Here is a 25,553-nt window from a genome sequence, read left to right as displayed (position 1 = left end):
TTTCAGAAAACATCAGATTTTGAAAAGCTGATTTGGGCTCATTAGTAAGGAAAAAACAAATTGTAATCCAAAAATGGGTATGTTTAATCTAAAAGGTTTATTTTGTTGGAGAAGAAGGTTTAGTAGAGAGCATCCCTCCAGATCTGACAATAAGCCAAATTTTTAAGTCTCATCTGTAGGAACCCTTTCAAACAGATGTGTTCGCTGTCTGTGATTTTATCATCTTTTCTCTAAATTATTTAACTGCACTTCACAGGGAAAAATGGCTCTTTGACTTCCTTCACAATATAACATCATGTCAGAAATAGACTTGAGATCCTGTTATTTATATTACTGAAGTACTGAACGGCCTTGCCTGAGAACAGGCTGTTCCAGCATTAACTGGAGTTCTGTGTTTCAATGGGAGATGGTCTGTGCCAGGAAGAAGAAGAACAGAGGTAAACAAGAAGGACAAGGAGTCCTCTGACAGCTGGAGCAGCCCAAGACCACCAGCTGGAAGTGGTTAAGTACAAGTGGCAAATCTAAGCCATTTTCCAAGGTATCCTACCGTGGTCTGTTTATCCATCTTTCATCTCTGGCAGCTGGGATGAGCCTGGGATGTGTTCCTGGGGGACAAGAGGTAGAAAATTCTTGCTTTAGTATAGCGTTTTTGCTGATAAATGAGTTTATTAAGGAAGCAGATCCAAAAATGCACCTATGTTGTAACGTGGCAGATGATGAGCTGACCGGGAATGGGGATAACTAAATTTATTCATTCAGTGGGTGGACATTCCTGTCTAATAAACCACAATGACAGATCCATCATAAAAAGCTGGGCCATTAAGTTTCTGATTAGTCAAACACAAACTGGAACACCTCCTGGATGTCTAGAACGAGGCATCTGTGCTAAGTGCAGGGTCAGGCTGGCCCACCTTTCAGAGCCATTGCTGTAGCTATCTTTTAGCAGGAATGGCTAGTGAGGCTAGTCTTCTAGGACTAAAGCTCAGAGTGGAAACTTAATACTATCTTTTGTTTATTTGGATACAAAAAAAGGTAACTGCAAATGAGCAGTTTTTCCTGAGCTTTGGAGTAAGTTTCAATACTTTGTTATGCCTCTTTGTGAAGGTGTGTGCACACCTAGCAATGAGCATTCTGTAGTTGTATTATATTGTTTTGTTTTTTATTTTTCACCGGAATACGAATAAGATAATGACTGAGGTTTGTGTAGAGTGAAAGACAAGGTGATGCTTCTTCAGCAGCTGTTGCTCTTAGAACTTACTGAGAGCTTTGTTGGTACACGAAGCTCTTTTCAGGACTGCGCTTCCTCTGATATATTAGAAGCAATTTCTTGGCATGAAGTAATTAGGCAATTGTACAGCAGAAGGCATGGGGATGCTGGCTGATCATGGCCTGCTCCTTGCTCAAGTGCCCCACTCACTGATGAGCCCATCCTTGCTGTTGGCAGTTGTGTTTTTGGGGGGCAAATGAGGTCGCTGGTGTCTGCAGGCTTCCACAGGGCTAAGGCAATGCTCCTGGAGCTCCAGGAGCTCCAGGAGACATCTCTGTAGAGCAGCACTTGCTGTAGGCAAACATGGGTGTCCTCAAGGAGAGGTGGTCATTAAATGTCCTCCTAGAGCTGCTCAGAGACCCTACCTGTAGTTTGAAATTTTTGTGTGCCTGCAGCCACTGGAGCATGAGTGGCTATGTCTTGTTTTCTGACACATGTTTGTAAGGGGTGTGTGAAGTTTGCCTAAAGAGACAGCAGTGCCCTTCCCCCCATTTATCACTACATCTGGGAGACAAAATTGATTTCTTTTCTCAATAAGAAGTTCCTGCAGAGCTTCACTTGTTATGAATTCTCCAAATGGGCCCATTTCGGGCTGCCTGTGGAGAAGTTACTGGCTTTATCCTGCACCCTGTTCACCCAGAGGCTGCTGGTGCCCAGCTTGGCACCGATGGCAGATGACTCAGCCTTCCCACAAGGATTGCAAACCTCTTTGGGAATCCTTGCTTTATGGCTAGCGAGAAGGTGATATTGTTAGTGACAGCACAGAGAGATTGGCTGAAATAATATAAAGAGGTTTCCATGGTGATCCCTTCATACCGCAGTAAGTTTCATCCTGCAGTCAGCTGGGTTGCGCTTCTTCCCCTGGAGGAAGAGTCTTCTGCTCCCCCCGTGTTATTAGTTACTGCTTGTGCTGAGAAATGCCAACAGACCCCAAGCGAAGCCAGCAACATGGGCATCTCTGCAATGGCTTTGTGGATTGTCCCAAAAAGGTTGGGCTGGTCAGGTGGTGTGTGAGTGCTTTAGAAATCATCTTGCTTTCTATTATAGATAAATACTAGATAGCAAGATACAGATGGAGCTAAAGATAATAGAGGAAAGAAATATGTTTCTTCCCACTTTATAGCTGGGGAAAGAAACAGTGAAATGATGGAAGAATCCCAAAACCAGAGCCCAGCTGCCGTAAGAGGCAGGAATTAAACGTGTTTCCAAGCTCCGGTCTTTTCAGACACAGAAGATACTTTCTCTCCCATGGTGCAGATATGTTGATGCCAGTAGATGCTGATCTGCAGAAAACATGCTAGTGGAGAAGGGAAGCTCTTAACACTTGAGTGACTGCTCCAAGAGCAGCACTGGGAGGCAAGGAAGAGGCATGGGGTCTTCCTACACTATGTGCAGTCCCATGAAAGTATGACCTCTCTTTCCAGATGAGGAAACCCCTCTGGCTGCCAGAGCTGCTTACTCACAGTGCCACATCAGCATGACAGCTCTGAAGAAGTGAGCAGCTGCAAGACATGCCTTGCAACAGCTTCCCCACTCATCATCTCAGGATAATGGCATCATTTCCATCTGCATCTCAATGATGAGTTGCAAACACAGTGCAAGTCAATCTTTGCCATCCAAAACATGCTTAGTAAGAGCAGTGTTTCTCTCAGAAGGTGTGGCATTGAATGCAAATGAACAGTGTCTTGAGATGGCATTAATTTATGCCACAGAAAAAATCTCTTTCTTCTGCTCCATGTACTACATGACCAAAAATGTGTTGACCTATGCGTGGCCACACTCAGACCTCTACAAATGGGATTCCTTTGGAACTGTTTAATTTCCACTCTCCAAGACAACCTTTCATCAGATGGAGCACGTTGAAAGGCAACCTTTCATCCGATGAAAAAAATACAACTCCCAAGCTATACGGCTGCAAGGAAAAGCTTTTTTAAAAAGAAAGAAAGAAAGAAAATTTATGCTGAGTGACTCTGCAAGAAAGCGTGAGAAAGCCTTACAAGGCAATATAAAAAGACACTGGCTGTGGCTGGAGGCTTGGTTCCTATCCCAGCTCAGCACTGTGCTCAGCCCATCCATGTGCTGGGGAAAAGAGATTCCCTTGCTGGCTCACAGCTCCCCCCTCGGGAGTGGTATGTGTGCATTGCTGGGCTGAATTTGCTTTGCAAATCTATCTTTGTGTCTTCAGATTAGCTTTATTTGCTTGAGGATTTTGGAAGTAATGCGGGGGAATATTCATGTTTCTGTTAGTTGAAATTTCAGCTTTTTGTTAACATCATGCCAGTATGACAAGCACATAGTGGGTATTTTCAGGCTAGATGACACTTTGTTTTCTTTGCTTTTCTCTTGAAGCCAGTGACTCTACTGTGGGTATGTCTCCCCTGTGCTCATTGCTGTGGCTGCAGCTGGAGCTGACCATTGGGTCGTGCTTTGGCTAGGTGGGTGCTGCTGAGCAGCACTGCTTAAAACCACTGAGCCTGGCAGGTGCAGGAAGGTCATCCCAGGACATATACAAACACTAACCCTCAGCACTCTGAGTGGGTGTGCTTTGGCTGTGCAGTGTGCTCTGGTCTGCTAGCACAGCTGATCGTACAGCCTTCATCTTCCTGCAAGCACAAGTGTATCCCTTTGCTCCAAACCTGACTGTGAGACAGAAGTGTGGTGTGTGGTCTTTTATCTGTGAAAGTTAAATAATCATTTCTCACTGCTTGCTCCTCTGTGTAACCTGGCATTAATCTGAGAGATGATGCAAGCTGTGGAACCTGATTGCCTGTGCTGTCAAGTTTGGACATGGGGAAGCAAGAAGTCACTGATCATCCTGTGCCAGAGAAACTTTTGGATGCTCTCCCACCAGCTAGCTTTATTCCCAGCAGAAGATACTGGTTTATCATAGGCTTCTTTATTTAGAGCAGAAAGACTTAGCAGGAATTTTTGCCTCAGACCAGCCCTCCCCCATGGGGCTGGGACATCTGCTGTCAGTCACATGACCCAGGACAGCCTAATGACCTCAGCATTTTGCCCCTGATGAACAGGAGTTCCAGTCAATGACCACAGGCAGACTCAAAGGGTACCTTCAAGGTTAGGCTGGACTGGGCTCTGAGTACCTGATCTAGCTGGAGAAGTCCCTGTTCATTGCAGGAGTGTTGGATGACCTTTAAAGGTCTCTTCCCAACTCAAACGATGATGCTATGACCTTCAAAGCATAGGAGGGCAGGAGGAGAATCGGTAATGGGTTCCATAGCATAATAAAATAAGTTGAATTTGCCCAAAGTGACAAGTTGTGATATCGAAACAATCTTTGATGACCTCACAAACCAAGCTTGTGTTTTTTCACCAGCAACATTTCTTAGATGTTAGAGATGCTCGTGCAAAAGAACTAGAGGTGATAGAGAGTGGGCTATATTGCTATAGATATCGGAGACTCTGGAAATACTCATGGTTTGCTTAAGTAAAACCCAGAGGGCGTGCATGTTGCCCTTCCTCGAGTTACAAGAGAAGCATAATCCTGCTTGTTCTAGTGCCAGGCTGGCTGCCTGGGATCCCAGTGGGCATGGTAGCAACTACATGGGAGAGTTGCAAGAGAAGAGCATTCACTGAAGTGTGCTGCTCAGACCTTAGAGATTAAACAGTTTGTTAACAGAGCAGCCTTGCCTGAACCTTTGCTGAGGTTCAGAAAAGTCCCAGAGTTCTTTTTGATGTCAGCCTTTGCCCTTGTTGTTTCAGAAATTGGAGAGATGCCATCCCACCTGCTCTGTGGCAGGACTCTGGATAATCGCACCTGATCGACATTGGCAGGCAGCCACTGGAAACCACTAGCAGCACACTCAGAAATTGCACCAAAGTAGGCAACCACCAACTCCGGACATGTGGCACCTGCAAGAATTTTTTATTCTTTCTTAAAAAGAAAAAAAAAAAAAAGGTGTTTTTTTTTTCCCCCCACAATTTCCATTTGTTAATAACATGCAAGCACCTCATTAACTCCGATAGTATGATATTTTTGGCTAGCCGCATTGCTAAGCATGTGTTAAGCTCCGATGAAGTGCAAGAAACTACCTTTGTAACAGCAGTGGTGTCTTCTGAATGCAGTTAGCGCCTCACCAGTGCTGATAAGGTGCGAAAAATGATCTTCCCATCTACAGTTGTGTCAACTGAATGCAATTAGCACCTTTACATGTGTTTAAAATCATGACCACAGGTAATACGTTTCAGCAGCCTGCAATACATTAGCACTTAATCCCATCTTTGTGAATCGAGGGGGAAAAAAATCACTGCAAAACCAGCACAATGCATGCAATTAAGTGCCATTAACATTCCATTAACTATTTTTAATGAACTAAATCCATCCCAGGTTGGTGAACAATGGACTTGGGACTTTGCATAGTTCACTGCAGAAGTTGCTTATGCTGTAGGCTTGTGAGGCTGATCTGCTTATCCCTGCTAGGCTTGTTTCAGTGGCTCTCTTAAAATGTCGTGGCGAAGCTCTGCTTTTTCTTCCTTGGCATGGGCATTTAAGAACATAAGAGTAGATGAGATTAGCCCAGGCTAAATGTTGATCTAGCCTGCTATCTAGTCTTGAATGACCAGAACTACTGGATGCTGATGCAGAGCCAGCTCATCATTGGAGCATCTCCAGCTGCTGTCCCTCAGCCCATCACCAAGCAGCCACTGCTGAGCACTCTGAGATGCTGGACATGCAGGATGCATTTTTCCCAGAAATGGGAAAAGGAAAACAAAGGAGAGAAAAAAGCACAGTATGTATTTTTTCTTTTGTTATACATTGCCAAGATACTCTGTATTGATCACTATCATATTGCTCTCAGGCTATTAATCTCTTCTCTAACTGTAGTAAAAGTGATCAAACCTTTAGCTCTGTATGGAAGTCTCTCCAGGTCTGAATAATCTTTGTCAGAACTCTCTGAACTCCTCCTTTTTAAAACCTACTGGACACAGGATGAGTAGAATTTACGCAAGAGTGTTGATAATTTTTTTCCATAACAACAGTGTGCATGCAGCATGGTGGTACTCAGACACCGCATACTCACACCAGAGAAGCCTTTAGTGGGAATATTTCAAATACGTTAAGAAGAAACTAACACTCACACATGCCAGAGTGGAATTCAAAGGTAATTTCATATTGAACTAATGATAAGGCTGACTTTTTAAGCTTTTATTTCCATTTTTTTGCACTGAATTTGTAGTTGTAAGAGAAAAATCCACATCTGCGAAACACGATGGGGGATGTTCAGGGCTTCTCCTCCTACTGACACATATGGGGCTGAGTGAAGATTGCATCTTTCTGTGACAGAAGTGAACACTATGCTCAACTCCTTGCACAGCACAGGACATAAAGCATTATTCCTAGAGCTTGTGGCCAAACCAGAGTGTATCTTTGCAAAAAGCACACTCAATCTTGCTGCAATTCATTTTTGACCATCCTTTATTTTGTCTGTATTTCCACAATTCATGCCACTCTGTACAGAAATAACTGTTCAGAGCAAGATTAACATTTGCAAATTGCTATTTGAAAGTGATATTTTCTTGCTTCCTAACCTAAATCAAGCCCTGTCTGGATTAATAGAAATGTCTACTGTGAATTTGGATGTTTGTTTTGTCTTCTCAATGAAGCTAAGATTGCTGCTACGCATCAGAGTAGAGGCTCCTTCCTTTCCTCTCTTCTCTCTCAGCTTAGGAGATGAAGTTACCTTTCAAATCTATGTCTTAAAGCACCAAGAGAGCTTAGGTGTCTGACTCAGCCTTCTGGATCAGCAGTGCTAATGGAAAGGGACTTGATCTGTAGCATGCTGGAGTAAGTGGGTGGTTGGGTCAGGCTGATGCTGGCTTTGCTATTTACTTGATATAATGGATAAGCTTGTATGAGATCAATGAGATCCAGCATGGAAATCAGGCATGAGAGTCTCCCCACCTGTACTTCTTTGATTAATCTTTGTCTTTTAGAGATTCTGTTACTGTGTTGGGACACGTGCCTCTCTGCTCTGTGTATCCATGTGTGGCAATACTCTAGAGAGCATTTTTTGTTTAGACCTTATTTCTTACTTGCAATGCTCTTTTTTGGAGAGAAAATCCTGGCCACATCTGCAGCAACAATTGAGTGTTAAGGGTGGGATGAAGGGGATTGATGTCCTCACTGCCCCCCAGGTTCTGCCCTCTCCAATGGGAGTCAGGAGAGCTGCAGATTGTTACAAGGAGGCAATGCAATTTTCTGCAGCTTGCTAAGATCCAGAGCAGCCAATCTGACTCTATTTTAAGAGAAAATTCCTACAGAAGAGGCAAAAAGAGACAGATCAGCATTACTAAGTGGATTTGAGGCCGTGTACCCAGTCCAGGCAAGCCAGTGCTGTGGCAGCATCCTGCCCAGAACAGAGGCATTGTACAGCCCTGTTAGGGCGCAGCCAAACACTGACAGTCATCCATTCTGTAAATTAAATTTTACTCCACTCAGTTGTTGAAGGATTGCTGATCTCGCAGGTTAGCATGGATTGATTCCAAAACTGTAAGAGTAGTGAGAGAGAGCTTTGGCAGCCTTTGGGTCCAGCCTCATGTAGAAGGTCCTTCTGCCCTGGGAGGGATGGGGTAGGTGCTCCGGTAGTGGGTTTTCCTCTCTGTGCTGAAACCTCCCACAAAGGGCTGAATTAATGGACCAAATAGCCCAAACCGTTTCTTCAAAACATTGAGAAGGGTCCTGGTGTGAGCCAAAAGGTTGAGTGTCTCCTTGAACCAAGGTGTAGATCCGGTTACAATATCCTTGTTCCTTGGGCTGAAGTCCATGCAGTGAGATGGGAGGAGGAAAATGTGAGTAACTGGAGATGGGAGAATATTGCTGGGTAGGCAGGGCCAGAAAAGCAGAAAATAAAGGAAAAAGCAAACAAACAAACAACCCCCAAAACATGATGTTTCCTTCTGCCTGAAGGTGACTCCTGCTGAGTTTTCTAGTGATGTGCAGTGGGGAAAAAACTGACGTAGGCTACTGTACGATGCAGAGTTTGTAAAACTGTATCTATTTAAACAGAGGAATACACTTTTTCCTGATGAGGTCTGTGAAAAACCAGCAGTATGTCTCTTGACCCAAGTCTTTAACTGGAATCGTCTTGGCAATTTAATGAAATTAAATGGCTGGACTATGGGGAGTTCATTAGAAAGTAATCCAAAGGCTAAAGCTCTCTGAGCTAGTTCAGCTCTCAAACACTTATTTGTTTGCCAGATTCAGTAAAGCAAAACCCCTTAATAGGCATTGGCAGTATTTACAATGCGCTCTCCTCTGATGTGGGGACAGCAACACATGTACCAGGATGACTTCATATTTCGGCATGAGATTTTCAGAGAACACCTCCAGGACAGTCGCACAACTCCCTGCCTTCTGATGGGCAAGCTTGGGTGGATGTGCAGAGGCTGCTTCATGTCCCAAATTCCTGCTTCTGGCAAAGCAAACCAGAGAATCTCATTTATTTCCAAAAAGCTTGCAGGGATGGCTGCTGTTGCCAGCAATGCAATGCTGAACCTGCAAGGGACTCTGGCTTTTTCATTCTGCTGGGCCATGTACCGGATTACAGTCTGTTTTATTTCATGCCATTTTGCCCAAGGGTACCAAAGATGTAAAGTGCCTCTAGGATGCTGGTGGATTGTAAAAAAAAAAAAAAAAAAAAAAAAAAAAAAAAAAAAGATGCTGAATTGCTGCTTATTTCCTCTGAGTGGGGATTCAGAGGAGCGAGAAGGGTTAGGAGCTTTCTCCTGCTGTGTAAAGGGAGCTGAGAACCCAGAAAGCGAGTGAATGTGGTTAAGTTTCAGAGTACTTAATTCATCAGGTATAAACAAGATTTACAGGTGAGTGAGCTGAAGGTTTGGAAGGAGAGCACACTAAAAGTGCCTGAAATAGCTGAAAGAATATCCCAATTCCTGTACACCTGAATTTATTTTTCTGAGACAGCATATAAAGACGAACCAAACTCTCTGCTGGAAGCCTAAAGGAGATTCCACATCCTAGAAGTCCCCGCAAGCATTTTAAAAAAATAAAATAAAACCTCTTGATGTGATTTTTGGTGGAAGTCCAATGCAATCATACGGCCCGTGGGCTGGAGTTAAAGGCTGGGGCTCCACACAAAACAACTTCCCCAACTTGAGCTAAAGCTGGTGATGCCTGAGGTGGAAATAGGGTTTTCTGTATTGGAAAGCTATTTTATGAAATAATTCTTGCTGAGCTTTAATGTAGCTACTGCACAAGTTGTTTTAGAAGTACCCAATGCCATCTGCCAGGTGCTTCTCACAAAGAAGCTCTGCAATGAATACCACAGAGGGAAAAACATCAATCTGAGCAATAGATACCCAACCATTGGCAGATCTGTGGAAGTTTCAGCAGTGCGGGTTTGCTTGTGGAGGTGGATTTCAATGGGACCATCAGTGCCAAACAGCCAGCAGACCTACATCTCCCTGCTGGGGTTGCCAGACCTGTCTGAATTTACACCAGGGCACTCAATCCCAGAAAGATTTTGTGTTGAGCGAGGTGCTGCCAAATGCAACTCACTTGTCTTCTGCTGAGCAGAAACTGGTGGGCAGCTCTAGGGCATACACGGTGTGAACTGACTGTCACTGGGGAAAAAGGCTGAGCTCCTGCCCCGGGTGCTGACAGTCCAGGTACTGTGGAAGAGCCAGAATTATCCCCAGTTCTGGCAGTCTCCATCAGCAGTTTGGTGTCTGGAAGAGCAGTCTTCTCCCACCCTCCCCAGTGGGTACTGTGCAAGCACAGGATCCGCCTTACAGCAGCGAGGGCTGCGTTTTTATTTCTTGACTTTTCTTGCTGTTCCTTTCCGGACCCGGAAAGTCCATCCCAGGTGTTTCTCTACCAGGGCAGCGAAGATGAGCGGAGAACAAACGCGGCACAGCAACGACACCTGGCGATGCACAGCGACTGCTGCATGCGCTGCCTAGGAGCTCGCCGTGGCCTCCCGTCGCACAAAGCACCTAGAGCAGCCACACACACGGGCACTGCCTTCGTTTGGCACCTCTCTGAGCCTTTATTTTTAGTTCAAGTCGCTGCTACAAAGCTCTGAGATCTTTTCTCTCCAGCACGTTTTGGGGAAACCTGTTCTTCACCCATGTGCAGACATAATCACACAAGTAATGTTTTGTTTTCTTTTTGTGAGTAGCATGTGCAAATATTCTGTTGTTTATGTGAGCCTCAGTGTAGCTTAAGACACATGTCTCCAGATGCAAAGCAGCATTTCATCCCAAACAAGGGCTGTAGTGTCCATCTCTTCCCACTTTTATAGGACCAAAGGGGAACTGTAAGCTAAAATCACAGCGTGGCTTGGGTTGGAAGGGGCCTCAAAGCTCATCCAAGTCCTGCTGCGGATAGGATTGCCAGCCACTAGCTCAGGCTGCCCAGGGCCCCATCCAGCCTGGCCTTGACCATCTCCAGGCACAGGGCATCCACAACCTCTCTGGGCAACCTATTCCAGCACCTTACTGCCCTCTAAGTGAAAATCTTCCCTCTGACATCTCATCTAAATCTTCCTCCCTTTAGTTTAAAGTCACTCCAGACTTGCCCTCTGGAGCTCAGGACCCAAGATTTCAGAGTGGATGTTGAGTTGGTGCTCATCACATCAGCCCACTCAAAGTGCCAGCCCGGCCCAAGAAGCAGAATGTTCTTCTGAAGCCCTTTAGCTTCAACTTAAGTTGAGCCATGACCATTTTTATACTGAACTCCTGCAAAATCAGCATGTCTGGAACCACAGCAGAGTGCTGGCAGCTGAGTTTCTCTTTGACTCTTTGTACTTCAGAGCAGAACTTGCAAGGCCAAGGTCATGCTCTGAAATGGATCAGAAATAAAGGAAGGGCTTTGCTGAGGCCCTGCTACATCAGCCTGCTGAGCTTAAGGTAATCATGAGCAGGCTGAGCGCCTGTCCAACCTTTGCACCTGCTTTACCTCTGTGCACCTACGGCATGTAGCAGAAGAAATCGCTGTTGAAAGTCAATGAGATCTTGTTCAGAACAGCCCCGGGTGCTTCTGAAAGTCTTGTCCTCTCTTGTGCTGTTCTAAAGACTTCCAAATTACAGTTAATTCATAGGGCTCAGGTGTTCTAGCAGAGCTCCCACCAGCGGGCCTCCCCCTGTGCAGACTTTGTTGGAAGGCTGTTGGGGCTCAGGCCTTTGGCTACCTGAGAGAGCAGGTCATTCCCAGCCTAGAGGGACCAGAATAGAAGATCATCCAGTACAAGAACAAGATGGGTTGAACTGTGATCACCCCCCAGGCCATGCTGATGGGCTGCAGTGCAACAACTGAGATCCAAAGGCCAGAGCTGCAACAGCTTTTCACGGGAAGAGTATTGATGTTTACTGGATGGCACTTGGGTCTAGCTGAGCAATCCCACTACTCTTGGGGCACCCCTGTGAGAAAAGCCTGAGCAGCAGGGGTTTTGCGTGGTTTGTGGTGCTGACTTATTTCTTTCATGTTGAAACTGAGGGCCCCATCAAACTCGGAGTGAAATCGATGCCAGCGAGGCCTGTAATTAGGCCACCTGCTTACTGAGACATCCTGCTATTATGAGGCTTTCCTCACTGGCTTCAATTCCTCTGTTACAGACTGTCAGTCCCTCCCACGTTTTGTACAAATGGTCAGGAAGAGGTATCTCTATAAATGAGGTGGGAACTTGCAAGGCTTTTCCTCTGACCCTTCATCCACTTTGGAGAAACTCCCAAAATTGGTGGCAGGTGGTGAAGCCAGCTACATGTTTTAGTCTGCTTCTCTCCTTCCAGCTTGATCTGGTTGGAAATAAAACCTGAGGGTTTGTTGACTTCAGGGAGGTTAAATAATCTTGCCCCAAACGTCAGACTGGTTAAAAACAAAAAGTCTCAAGGAAATAGTGGAGGTCTGGGGTTCAGTGTTGGTGAAAGACTGCATCAGAAATGAGACACAATTGCACCTGTCTGGCAGGGATGTTCAGTTGCCAGCAATCTGCAGTATTATGGCAGTATTTCTCAATTCTGTCTGAAATTTAGCAGAAAATCTCCCAAAAAACTTAACCTGATTTATAAACTTTTTCAAAGGTGAAAGAGGAGAGCAATAGCTGCAGTGCCATCCCATGGCTTTCAAGAAGATGCTGCTTCCAGGAAAGCTGGCTTGGATCACATGTAACTCAAAGGTGAGCCTTATTATCTCCTTGCTCTTAATCCTTTCAGACAGAAAGCCCAGCTGCTAGTGACTCAGGAAACAGTGAGTCATAATGGAAATGGGTCTTACACTCAAAAGAGTTTGAGGCTGCGTCTTCACGATACCCACACTGGGGACTGTGGGGACTAAAATGTAATGACATGGGGTGTCATGCTTGTCAAGGAGATACGTATCTGGACACATTGGAAAAAACTTGTTGAGGCCCATGAGCTATTTTAAGGGTTTGGTATTGTTCGTCTTGTTGATAATTTGAATGTCAAGCTGCTTGACACCTTGTGGAATTTTTAATCTCTTAAAATAGATTTTAAGATACTACCTTTTCCACTGATTGGTACACAAAATGGTGCTGCATTAACATAATAAAATAATATTCTTCAGTTTGTGCAAAGGAGCTACAATATTTGGGCAATGCCTGGTGCTAAGTAAACAGAAGTTTTGTGTTCTCATGCAGCCTGGGAAGGCTGGAACTTGTTGTCTTGATGATCTCTCGAGATCCTTTCCAACCCCTACAGTTCTGTGATTTCAGCCAAATTCTATGCTTTCCCCAGGCCTTAGGAGTATGGCAGCAGTGCTCTGCACTGAGGGTCCCTAGGGATGAGCAGGCTCCTAGCGTGGATTCGCCCTTTCTTATCTTCCAATGAATTCAGATATGCACAAAAACAGAGAAAATTAAATTTCAATGAGTTTGCTGCTCATGGGACAGGCTTCTCACTTGAGTTGCTGAACTATGTAACTATACAAGAGGAGGAAGCCCGCTGGAAACCTCTTAGTGCTTATTGCCTCCTATAAAAGGATCTTGATGACCTCTCCTGTGAAAAAACTCTGACACCCCTGCCCTGCAGCAAACCTGTGATGCTCAGCAAATGGGGAGTACTTAGGCTACTCAAGGGCCTTTTCTTTGCCTTCTGCACAGGTTGTGCTGGCTCACACGACTGATGGACACTGTACCTCCTCCCACCTCCTGCTTCCCCAGGACATTCCTTTGCTCAGATGCAAAGGCATTTCTGCATGCTTAAGATGTATCAAATGTCCAGACCCTCCTGTCTCCAACTACTTGCATGAGAGAAAGAAAACAGACCTTGGTGAGGTATGCTTATCTCATATTTGAGTGATATATAATGGAAGCGTCATCCCCTGGTGTAATGGGATCATGGAAAAACAATGAGGCATGAAATTATTTTCCTTCCTTCCCAGATAAATCCCTTGTTGTAAATTAAAGCTTTTACCCATTTAACTACAGGTGAATCATCGATGCCTGCATAAGTCTGCTGTTAATAAGGAGGGAGATTATCCAGGACAAACACTTGGATCTCTGGGGTCTCTCTTGCTAGTGATAACGTAATGTTCTTCACAAGTTATCTTAGCACCAAGATAATGGGGTACTGGGGAAATGAGTGTAATGTAAGCTGCTCTCAGCACTTGGATCCCAAAGGCTGGGGTGATATCCCCACGTTGTATTATCCAGTTCTCCATTGAAAAAGCACTTTGTATTAGAGTCAGATCAGCACACACATACAAGCAAACCTTGCAGCGGGTGGAAGGGATGGCTTTCATGAGGCTGTCAGGAGCATCCCCTCACTGGGTTCTGCCAGCAGCAGATTTAAGCAAGCCTGTGTGGTGAGCTTTGCATTCATTACCCTCCCAAACAAAATCTGAAATTATATGCATATTGTAGCCAAAGCAATCGAGTATAACTAAGCCAATAGGAAGATAGAGCTCATCCTATTTTTCACTTAATTGTCTTTCAAAATGAATTGGAAATACTATTTGTTTTAAACAGTAGATATCAATTCTTATTCAAAGGTCTTGATAATTTGTGTCTTTTATTCTTGTACTTTGGAGATCAAGGGCACTGAAATCTCAGTCCTGTCCAGAGAAACTCCCTCCCTCTCCGCTGAGGCAAAATAAGCCAGAAAACAGAATCTACCCAAGGCAGATCTGATCAAGGTTTCTCAGCATCCTCAGCCACACACGGCTGCTTTCTTCTCATCGTTAGACATCTAATTCCTAATGCAAAATAAACCTCTCCTTCTACCACTTGCAAGCACCTCAAATAAGTAATTTCCTTTCTCTCAGTAGCAGTCATGTAAGGATTTCTATATGCCCTCCTCTTCTTCAAGTTGCATTTTCCACTTCTCATGGACTGTTTTCAGGATGCATGCTTGTGCCTATATTCTTCCATGACCCATGCCTTCTGCTGTCTTAAATTCATTGCAGTGCCAATCCATGACTGCTTTGCTTATTTCTGGTGGTATTGAAGCAGTAATAATCCTGCTGTATTTTTTTTTCTACCTGCTATCAAAGACAAATTATTTGAATTGTGCCCTGTTGTACGCACCAATCTACCTCTTTCACAGAAGCTGGAGTCAGCAAGAGAGGTTTTAGTGAAGCAGCGTTGTTCCTGTTACCTAAGGCATTTCTGCTTTGGATTGGGAGTAGAATTAGTTTTGTGGTTATCACTAAAAATGTAATGTTTCTGCTTAAGTTTGCAGAAAAATGTGATTAGTGCCCTCAAAACTCACGAGTGCCTCTAGCTCCTGGTGGTGGCTGGCAGAGGGTTTGGGTCCTGCTCCAGGACGGACTGCACTGGAAAGCACACCCCATGGCCTTTGACTGCCTTCTGATCATTCTCTGCACCTCAGACTTAATTTGACCTAACTATAGCTCACTGGCAAATGACAACTCATAGTTAGACAATTTTCAAAGTCTAACTGCACCAGAGTTTTCTCAGTACTTTAGAATTTCTTAATTGTATTAGCCAAGGTGAGGATAATTGCTGCTTTCATATCCTTGAAACTTCTTATACAAAAGAGGCTTATGCAAGAATACGTTCATTCTCTCCAATAAATGATCTCTCTGTTATTAAGGAGTGTGCATTGCAGGACTGCTGGGAAGCATTCCACCGAACCATTATGTACTGGAACAAAACCTGAAACTCGCAGATACAAGACTAAATTACAGTCTGGGGCAATCAGAACACACTTCTTTTTCCTGGAGGTCGCTCCTTCAGATGAACAAACCTCAAATCCATGGATAACCTGGTATTTTCACATTGAGGATCTTCTCTGCAGGACAAATCTCCTATTTATAGGTCACTGGTACTCCTGGCATTGCTCCTGGTCTCAGACACCAGTGTGGTTGTTGAGCAGGGACTTTTTTTCCCTCAGAATTGCATCAAGATCTTGAGCTGCATGTGAGGCTTCTAGACATCAGGTTATCATAGCTGTATGCTTGAAGGCTAAAGTCACTCCAGCAGAGCTAATCGGGCATAATATTCTTCCTTAAGCTCTAGGAAATAAACAGAAACATGTGCATGTGCAATAAAACGCCACATATCTCTTTGAGACTGTAACTATCACTACAAAATAAAATAAAATAGCCTAGACAATGTGTCTTCTAATAGCAGCCCAATAGACTGAATGTGGGAGGGAGGCATGCAGTGAGTCAGACAATCCAGAGTGAGTTCTATACCAATTGCTGATAAGGTAGACACATTTCACGGCCCATTCTGAGGAAAATATTACATTTCATGGTGCTTCACAGAGGAGGAGAAATCCTATTAAAATCATGAAAAATTATGCACACAAGGTATACATGGGTATTTAAAATGATCCATATTTTTGAATGCGGGATAACAAGTGAAATGAACATCTCTTAGGGATAACAGCAAGTGTCACAGGGGTTTTACACGGGGTCCTTGGTAAGAAGTAATCTTATTATTGTTACAGCACCAAGTTCTTTTGCACCATGTTGAATAATGCTCAACTATTTCTCTCAGTTGCTAGACAAACTTGAAGGATAAATATGGAGAATGGAGAACCTAATGGCAAATATTTGAGTGCTGCAAGCCTATCAGACAGGGGGCTGTTTCCCTACTTCAGAACTTTAAGTCAAGACGGACTATGCTATCATTCTGAGACATCTGAGCAATAATTTAGGAGTTTTTCCAGTTACCATGGATGGGTGAAGTACAGTTGCTGCTCTGAAAGTACTGCCTCCTATTTTATTACTTTGGCCCATGTAGTCAGGGATGAATGTTGGTGATGTGACCATAGAGGTTGAACCTTCCCACTAATATTCTGCTACATTTTGTTGGTGTGTGACAGATGGCAGCTTGTCCTGCACCTCACAACACTTTCAAGTCCAAACAGAAGCTGTTGCTTTCCTGTGATGTATAAGAAACCAATAATGTGCGATGAAAACTTAATGCCAACTGATTTGCTGAACTTCAACGAAAACCATCACTTCTTCATGGCAGGTAAGTACTGGGACTCAGATGTGAAATTCTGGCTGAGCACTAAGAGGTGAGTCATGCAAGCCTACAGAAATATCTTCTTGGAGGAAGGAAAACACGATGTGGAAGGACAAAGAGAAGCTTTCTAACAAGAAATGGAACTTTCTGGGGTGGTGCCAAGGTGTTGGGAGAAGGTGGCTCTTCCCCGGTGTGTTGCAGTACCGGAGGAGCTCCCTAAATGGCCATGGCAGGAGAATACACACAGTGAGGGTCCCAAGTCCATACACAAGCGCTTACAACACGTCTGTCTTGCAAAGCAATGAAAGAATGTAAGTGTGCAAGGCTTGGTGTGATGTAGCAAAATGCTGGTGTTCTGCCTTTTGGTATGGGAGCTTTACCATCAGTGTTTAATAGGAACTGCTATTGGGAACTGCTTTTGGACTCAGGACATGTGATGTTTGTTCTCATTTAATGTATTTTAAATGGTTTGTATAAAATGAAAGGGGTAACTGTGAAAGAGACTGCAAACTTCCTTTTTAAAAACTTGTTCCCATTTTCCAACTGAGTGTAAAGAGATTTGTGGCACAGTTTGAGGCCCAGCATGTGTCCGGGAGGAAAGGACAAGCTCTGAACAATGGTCATATTTGCTGACAACAGCTGATTCATAGCAATTCACAAGATTTATGGAAGACCACCTTCGGACTGCATGGTTCTGGCAAACAGAATGAATGAGTTAATTTTCCTGGGACTGAGACCCCTCAATTTTCTCTGGCACTTCCCTAGAGGCCTTGCACAAATGTTTCAGGGCAGCTACCTGATGGAGAGGCACTCGTGGCTCCAAGCTGGGGCAGCTGATCGCTACTTATGTGGTTTAAATTGCTTGCACCTTTAGCAGAAAAGGACAGCCTGATGGGGATCTGGCATCCCCAGCAACTCTAAAGGCACAGCTGTGAAAGAGATGATATCTCCTCAACTCTTACAAGGCTGCTCTTATATCATGGGAATTTGGATTTCTCTTCTGTTTCTAGTCAGCCTGAAAGGCTGATGGGAAATGGCATGCTCTGGTGCTGCTGTTTGAGGGGATGGACCTATGTCTACCCCTACAGATACATCCTGGTGGGGCATCTAAAGGGGCTGGGAACACAGAGATGAGAGCACCTTGAGTGCCTGTTTGTAATGCTATGATTTGTGATGCCTTGCAATGCTTTCTGGAAGTGTTTAGATAACATAATGGGCCCCTTATGGCATCTGAGGAGACAAGGTCTGACATTCCTTAGTCAGTGTTGTGATGAGGAAAGTGTTTGTATTTAATTAAGACTGCTCCATAGTAATGGCTATGAGGCTGTAGAAAGCTGAGCAGGGATGAGAACAATATTGCCCAAGTCCAGTAATGCAGAAAGAAATTATTAGTTTAACGGGGTGTGAAATTATCCATTTTGTTTTCTTCAAAATTAACTGTAGTTCACTATGTAGCCTGCTGTGGCTGACAAAACCACATCAGAGGGTTGCCCATGCAAGAAATCAGAAAACATTTCCTTGCAAGAATCTGAGGTGTAGCTCTAGCTCTACACTTCAGGAAAGTTGATAGCAGATTGGTGACAGTGCAATGCTATGTAAGAAGTCAATTTTAGTTCTTAGGAAGGAAAGCTAGGTGACTGAATTTCTGACTGTATAGGGCACAGAGAAATGGGAATGGGACAACATTTCGGCAAATACTGACCAGACTTCTGTGTCTGCATCCTTGTTCTGTCCCGTACAAACTGTTGAAAATTTGTCCAAACGCAATTACTTCAAAGAAAAATTGTCTGTCAGAAAGTCTTAAAATGTAGCTGATGAAATGAATTTTTGAAGTTCTGATACTGAATGAGTTATAAAACACTGATCTGGTTTCTCCAGCTCACCCAACCCAATCAACAGTGAAATCTCAGGCTCATGCAGTCAATTTGCAACAGAACACAAAGTCAACGTGTATTCAGACAAAGAATTCTCAGCATAATTCCACACCCAGATCATACATGGGAAAAAGATATGTATACAGGAAATTCATGAATTAAACTGGAAAGGGGAGAAAAAAGCTTACTTTGGTGAGCTGGCAACTTAACTTGGTTGTGCTTTGGAGTATGCATTCCTGGAGTTTACACGTATTTCCATTGCCAGCCCTAGGAATGCAGTATAGGATGCAATCAACTGATAGCAGTCAGTGCTGCAAAGCCCCCCTTTGAGCTCCAGCACAAAACAGGTCTCCCTGGGCTCTGTAATTACTGTCTGCATATTATGCAATTGCCTAAAAGTGCCATACCGTAGGTGAAATGAGCAACAGCCAAGCAAGCATACTTGGCTCTAGTTCTAGAGTAAGCTACGGTGCATGGTGGTTGCCAGAGTAAGGAGAAAGGAATTGCTTAATGCATGAAGAGTAGCTTTTCAGAGTGACATCTATGCATGTATTTGCAAGAAAACTTTGTATTTGCAGGTGCTTGATAGTGAAAGGAAAAGTGTATCACAGTTCAATGAAGGCAGCAGTGTACATGTATCCTTCCAGGAGGTGTGGATGTAAGTATGAAAATATGATCCCCAGAATGAGGGTTTGAAACTGGGGAACTGAAACTCTTCAAGAGCTGATGCAAATGAGACAGTTTTCTTCAGGCTTCTTCTCCTCTGCTGGAGACTTCATGTGAGATCCCTTGTCCCAGGGTCCCAAATAACTCAAAACAAGTGAAGGCACTGAAAACACCACAGCAGGTAAGTGCAAACAAATCAGAGGGCCATCTGATTATCAGCCTTTTTGAGCTATTTTCAGAACACTGGTTTTTAGTTTGGCCTTATGTGTTGTCCCATCGCCATCCCATTTTAAGCCCTCATCAGTCTCTCCTGACTCAGCTTCCTCTACCCCTGTGGTCTTGTCTGTGGTCTTAGTAGGGTTTCTTCAGTGGGAATATATAATGACATGAGAATGTACTGCTTTACTATTGTGTGGAACAAAAACTGGTTGCTCAGTGTTAATTTGCTATGGCTATGTGGAAAGTGGGCCTTATCTGAAAAAGTGAAATAGAGACACTCTTGAACATGATAAAAAGAGGGAGAGCCTTATGAGTTAAAATATAAACATAAACACTTGCAAAAGTGCAGAAATTACAGCTGTTAATGGCCAGGTATAAAATGATTGAAGAACCTTTTGCTTAACCAGCCCATTGAGTATTGCAGTAATTGTTCTCTAATTGAAATCAATGACAAAATCATCACTGATTTCCCAGGGACTGGACATGAACACAAACACTTTCTATTTGCTGCAACTAAATCTTAAGCACCTCTCAAAAAGGAGGAGATTGGAATCCTGGGGATGATCTATGTGCATTTTTACACCAGAACAGTCGGAACTGCACAGAGCAATGCTGATTTCTACCTCCTGCCCTGTACAGAGACCTTGATAACTTGTGTTTCTTCTGTGCTTTAGTGGTCTCTAGACTGGGAGATGTTTCTATGGACTATATTATTACATCTATACTACTATGGACTATCTTATTACAGTGGTGGGATGGCTGAGGGCTCTCAAGCAATTTGATCTCATCCAAGCTAGCCTGCATTGCCTGCAAAACTAAATGTGCGCAACTGATGGCTCATTCATAAGATTTCAGAGGCTTGAGTGCTTTGTTTTAAAAAAATCTGACGTGGTCACAGCTTTCTTTCAGTTGTGCTTTGTTCGGATTTTGTGTTTCTGATGTCAGTGGGAGTTGTGGGTGCAGCAATCCAGACCAAGGTGCTGACAAGCGTTCCCAACACGGTGTGAAAATAAACTCCCTGTGGATTGTTGAAGTCCTGCAGCATCTGTCTTCTGGCCCTTTTTTCTCTCTCGGTGAGCTGACTTGACTTTTTAAAGAGAATGGATTTCACCAAAGCAAATTGATATTTTGTCCTGCGATATAAAGCTGATTTATGGTGGATCACTTGATTTATTGCTTCCAGACAACAAACAAGTCAAAATGTCAGTTTGTATTTTCATTCCTTCAAACCTGAACCACTGTGGACCCTTTGAGCTGCTGTTAAAGCCACAGGGCAAAAGCCATCCAGGTGCAATCCACAGCCCTCAGTGTGAGAGCAGGAGGTCGGGCTCCCAGCACACCAATACCAAATGCTTCTGGGGGTGCTCCTCTATGGAGAGACATCTTTGTTGTGTCCAAAGCTTCTGAAATCAAAAGCTCTCCAAAAAGCCCTCTGCTAAGTGTCAGTGACAGATGCCCATCCTCCCCAGCGCGTGCAGGGATAGAATGTAGCACAGTGATTGGGTTGGCTGGGACTTGCACATACTGCACTGATTCAATGCCTGGATTCATGACGCTGGAGGAACACTAATGAGTTTCCAGTGTTTGAGATGGGATGGATCATTAGATGGTCACTGATTTTATTCTCTAGGAAGTAGAGCAGAAAATTGGATTTTTATTTTTATTTTCTTTTTGCCAGGCTTTGTCTAAAGATAAGCCATAAATGTAGCATTGATCTTGGTCGTATCATTACCATCTACCTCTGAAGTGCAAAGGTCCTTGATGTGTTCTTCCAGAGGGTAGCTTAGCCTTAGATTCAATTTCAAATATGAGTCTATCCCTATCCTCTCAGTAAAGTTTCTCAGTTTTCTGTACTTGCTTGGAGTCTGTACGACCTGTGCAGCTCTTTGTTTATGAGTAGTGACATAACAAAATTAGCACTGATCTTTCTGCAGCAAAGGTATTTCCTTGCCTTTCCCCTGAGGCCCACGTGCTGCCACTGAATACTGGTGCCACGTGCTTGACATTGCATATTGAGCCTAATGCACCAGTATGGCAATTTGCTTCAAAATTCACTTCAGAGATCTTAAGAAAATGAAAATTTTGATTTCAGGAGGATGTGACTTCAACTAGAATGAGGCAACCATATACAAGATGACCTTGGTGAGAGATGTGCTGGTGTATTAGTTAGTACTGTGAGGAGTCCTTAGCTTTAGAGTGAATGGTGTGAGTTTGGTGATGCTGGAATATTTTTCTTTGTGTTGAGACAGGAGCAAAAAAGCTTATAAATGGTCAGTCTTCCTCCCTTCCTTTCCCAGTTTGAAACTGGCATGCACAGGCAGACTCTGTGTGCACAAGGAGAAGATATAGGGCTGTATTTTAAACCAAGTGCTCATTTGGTAGTGAGATAAAGATGGGCTGCCTTGTATTTGGGTCAAAATGTTGATCAGTTGACTTTTTTTTGAGCAATCTTTTAGTTTTTCTTTTGAACCTTCTATTTTTATCTGACTTCGAAAACAGTTTAGGACCTTAACAAAATTCCTTCAGGCAAAATTGTGGAACTTTATTTTTGCTACTGAAAATATATATCCACTTGGTTTAGCCAACTTAAAACTTTAACATAATGCCCATTCTCTTTTAGTTAATATTTTGTTATTTACATTAAAAGTTATTGGGTAGATCTGTTAAGCAGTTTTTAGCAAATGTGTGCAGTTATTTAAATCTAGCTGGTGCTGGAAGGTACTGCCTGAGGTGGAAGTAACATACATTTGGTGTCGTGCCTGATTTTTTTTTGTTTTTTTGTTTTTTTTTGTTTTTTTTTTGTTTTTTTTGTGTGTTTTTTTTTTGTTTTTTTTTTTGTTTTTTTTTTGTTTTTTGACTGTTTCTTTTCTTTAAACTCTTTCCATGCAAATGAAAGTGCAGGAGGAGAGGAATTGTTTTATTTTGGAAACCTTCTGTCCCCTTGAGAGAAGGAGAGCTGGCTTTGGTTTCAATGTGGCCTTGGTACTACAAGAGAGTTAAGTTCTTATGCATTGGTTTATTTATGGGTAAGTCTTTCACTGTGACTGAAGATTTCTGCAAGTGTAGGTAAAATACTGACATCTAGTGCCTAAAACACTGCATCCAAACATGCACTGAGACTCCAGTTCTGTTCCTTCTGTGATGAACAGAGTTGGCTATCCAGTAACATTATGGACTGGATATAGTTTTATGGATTGGCTCTGTATAAGCAAAAGGAAGCTATTATTTTGTACAACAAAAGGTAGCTAGAGGGTGGCTGGCAATGCAAGGTGAAGGTCTCTGGTGGAAGCTGCTCATACAGAAGTCACAGTGGGAGTGATCATACAGCAAGAAAATCCAACCTACACGTTGTTTATTGCTATGCTGAAGACACATTTCCTTTCAATTTCCTTGTGTTAAAATATAACCTGTCTAAATACAGGCTATAAAGAGTTTTCTTGATGAGTCTGAGTGCTGTCCTTACTGAGCGAGATGCAGAGGAGCTGCAGGATCAGGTTGTACATCAAATCTGCTGAGGCTAATCAAAGAGAATAGCTATAACTGGAAAATTACCACTGAGAGATGGAAAACCACCCCCTGGTGCAGAGAGCAACCTCTGCCCTTCACCTAGCATCATAAGGAGCATGGCATTGAGGAAATGCACTCTTGGATTTGATAAATAAATCCAGACTGAATGAAGCATTGCATCGGCTCAAAACCTGGAACTGGTTGGAGTCAGCTCCAGCTGGAAGTACCTGGCGTCCAATAAGGATGAATGTGCTCTGTGTCTGCAGCCTTGCTCTTCCATGTCTTGGCAGGGGACTTGAAGCTGCTCTGGTCTCACTGAACGACTCTCAGGGCTGTCCCACCCATGGCTGAAGAGCAAAGCCTTGTCTCTTTTCCCATTCAAGTGAAAAAAAGAGAACAAACAGTTTTGTGGTGCCTCTTATATGTTACTGACTTGGCTCGAGGAGCTGGAAAATAAATCCTTTTGGTGGTCCTTAACAGGAGGCCAGCAGGCCCTGGTTTGCCAGCTGTCTGTCCTCAGGGAGCTGGATATGTTAATTGATGTTTATTATTCCTAGGTGTACAGATTAGCACATTCTTAAATGTCTTGCTGGATTGTCTGTAGTAGATAAGCAGGGTTTATGATTATGGTCTGAGAACAACTGACTGGAAGTGAAATATTTGCACTGCAGTGAAACAAAACAGAAATGAAACAGTATTTCTTCCTCTTAGGGATTTCCTATAGGGCCAGAAGGTGCCACTGAGCTGCTCTGAATTTCTGAGCTATTCAGAGCAAGCCATGTGTGCCATGGCCCCGCATGGCAGGACTCCAAGCTGAGGAGCAGCCAGTCTCCATCAGCACTTTCTCACTGAGCAACACCAAGCTCCATGTAAGAGGTAGCTGTCTCTTCTGCTCTGCTTTATTCCTCTTGGAGAGCTGTTGTCTAAACAGGTGTTTCCAATGGTCCTCTCATCTGTTTCTAAGTTCAACATGTATTTGGCCATGTATGCTTACTTGCCATTGTTGGTCTTCAGTTTCTAAAGGACACAGGAGAAGCTGAGCTAAATATCAGCTGGTAGACACAGCTCCTTAGAGAGATTTGATCTCTTCTTAGCCTTCTTAGCACTAAATACCCTAAAAAGTTTTCTTCAAGTGTGGTTCTCCTTTCTCTCCCTATTTGCTGATGTGTCAATCTGTGAGGGTTTGTGTATTCAAGAACTTCACAATATACCTTAGGAGGTCTCATGGAGCCTTTCAGTTTGTTCCCCTCTCCAGCAGAAGGGGCTCCTGATCTCTCCAGAGCTGCTTCTTTCTTTCCCATAGCAGGCTCAAGCTGGCAGTTCAGAGGCAGCACGGGGGTTTTCCTCTTGCAGTTATTGCCAGCTGATGGGATTCTGCTAGCAGCAGAGGGTTACTTCTTGCAAAAACGTTACTCAGTACTTTATATCTTTTCCATTACATGGCTCCTTTCCTTCTGTCTCTGCTAATCCAAACCAATGGTCCAGAAAATCCTTCCAAAAGGTGTCTCCAGCAATGGCAAGGACCAAAGCCTTTGGGAATGAGCAGGACTCCTCCTCTCAGCAGCACTGTCTAAGCTGTCCTTAAAAAAAAAAAAAAAAAAAAAAAAAAAAAAAATCACCTTAAACTACATTTATGGCCCTGGATTTGAGAATTTCTTTCACTACATATAGAGGAGCCTGTGTGTAGTCTGCTGAAAGTTTTTCTTGCTGAGAATCATTAGAATGCCATTCTTTTATGATTCTTTTATGCTTCCCTTGTCTTTCTCTAGTTTCCTCTGTTTCCTTTCTTACAACAAAAGAGTTCTGTTGAGACATCTTAATATAGAAGAGAGTTCACAGGAGTGGCCTCAGGTCCTGTCTTAAAGGTGGGTACAGGTTTGCCTGTGTCTGAAGGCCAGTTCCTCCTCCTCATGCACTTCCTCCTGCAGTACCCACTTCAACTCATCCAAGGCTCAGGCACCATGAGCTATTCACCAAAGAAAGGATACAGAAGCTTTCCCAAGCAGGTGGCTGTGCTCCAGGAAGGTATTCACTCATGCATTATTTTTTTATGAAAATCTGGTATTTCCAGGTATGATGAATGAAGCAAAACTCCTTTTGTGCCCCAAAAAAGGCTGGATCTGGCTGGTCCAAGGAATGTCACAGATGTCTCCCGCTTTGCTCGTGCTGTTGAGCTGACAGAAGCAGAATGACGAGGCTATAAAACAGGCAAGGAGACAAATTTAGTGAGTTATTTTTAAGTGCATACATACCCATAGTTGGCTGTGTGTATTTCTTCAGAGGAGGTGGGTCGGTCTTTCAAATCAGCTAAGGAACCAGTGCAACTGCCTGGAATAATTACAGGGCGTTTGTCATTGGTTTTGATCTAATCTTTTAAGTACATCCTAGATTTCTCTTCCTATGTCTGCAGTCATATGTCACTTGTAGTTTCTAGTCTAAATAACTGCATTTATGGGATTAGCTGATACACAAGCTGCCCATCAGATGAGATTTGTTTTCTGGGATCTGAGCTGAGGAAAAAGCCTTTCTTTTAGTTTGCCACAAACAGCCCATTTTCTATTTATTTGCAATTCTTTCTTGTTGCATAAA

At 43.5% G+C, this 25,553-nt stretch overlaps 1 long non-coding RNA gene across 1 annotated transcript in view; it reads left to right on the top strand.

The window, feature by feature from the left end:
* Positions 1–25,553, top strand: part of LOC109368449 (uncharacterized) — a 43,752-nt gene that overhangs the window by 8,114 nt on the left and 10,085 nt on the right. The window contains exons 4-10 of the long non-coding RNA XR_014884371.1: positions 257–6,387; positions 12,323–12,417; positions 13,360–13,533; positions 16,553–16,704; positions 19,151–19,230; positions 19,324–19,419; positions 20,403–20,530. This is a non-coding gene — a long non-coding RNA (uncharacterized LOC109368449). The remainder of the gene's footprint in view (positions 1–256; positions 6,388–12,322; positions 12,418–13,359; positions 13,534–16,552; positions 16,705–19,150; positions 19,231–19,323; positions 19,420–20,402; positions 20,531–25,553) is intronic.

Source organism: Meleagris gallopavo, chromosome 7 (assembly GCF_905368555.1).
Source record: "Meleagris gallopavo chromosome 7, MGAL_WU_HG_1.1, whole genome shotgun sequence".
In the NCBI taxonomy this organism is placed as follows: domain Eukaryota; kingdom Metazoa; phylum Chordata; class Aves; order Galliformes; family Phasianidae; genus Meleagris; species Meleagris gallopavo.
Note: the sequence above shows the minus strand (reverse complement) of the source record. Positions and strands in the feature narration are given on the sequence as shown.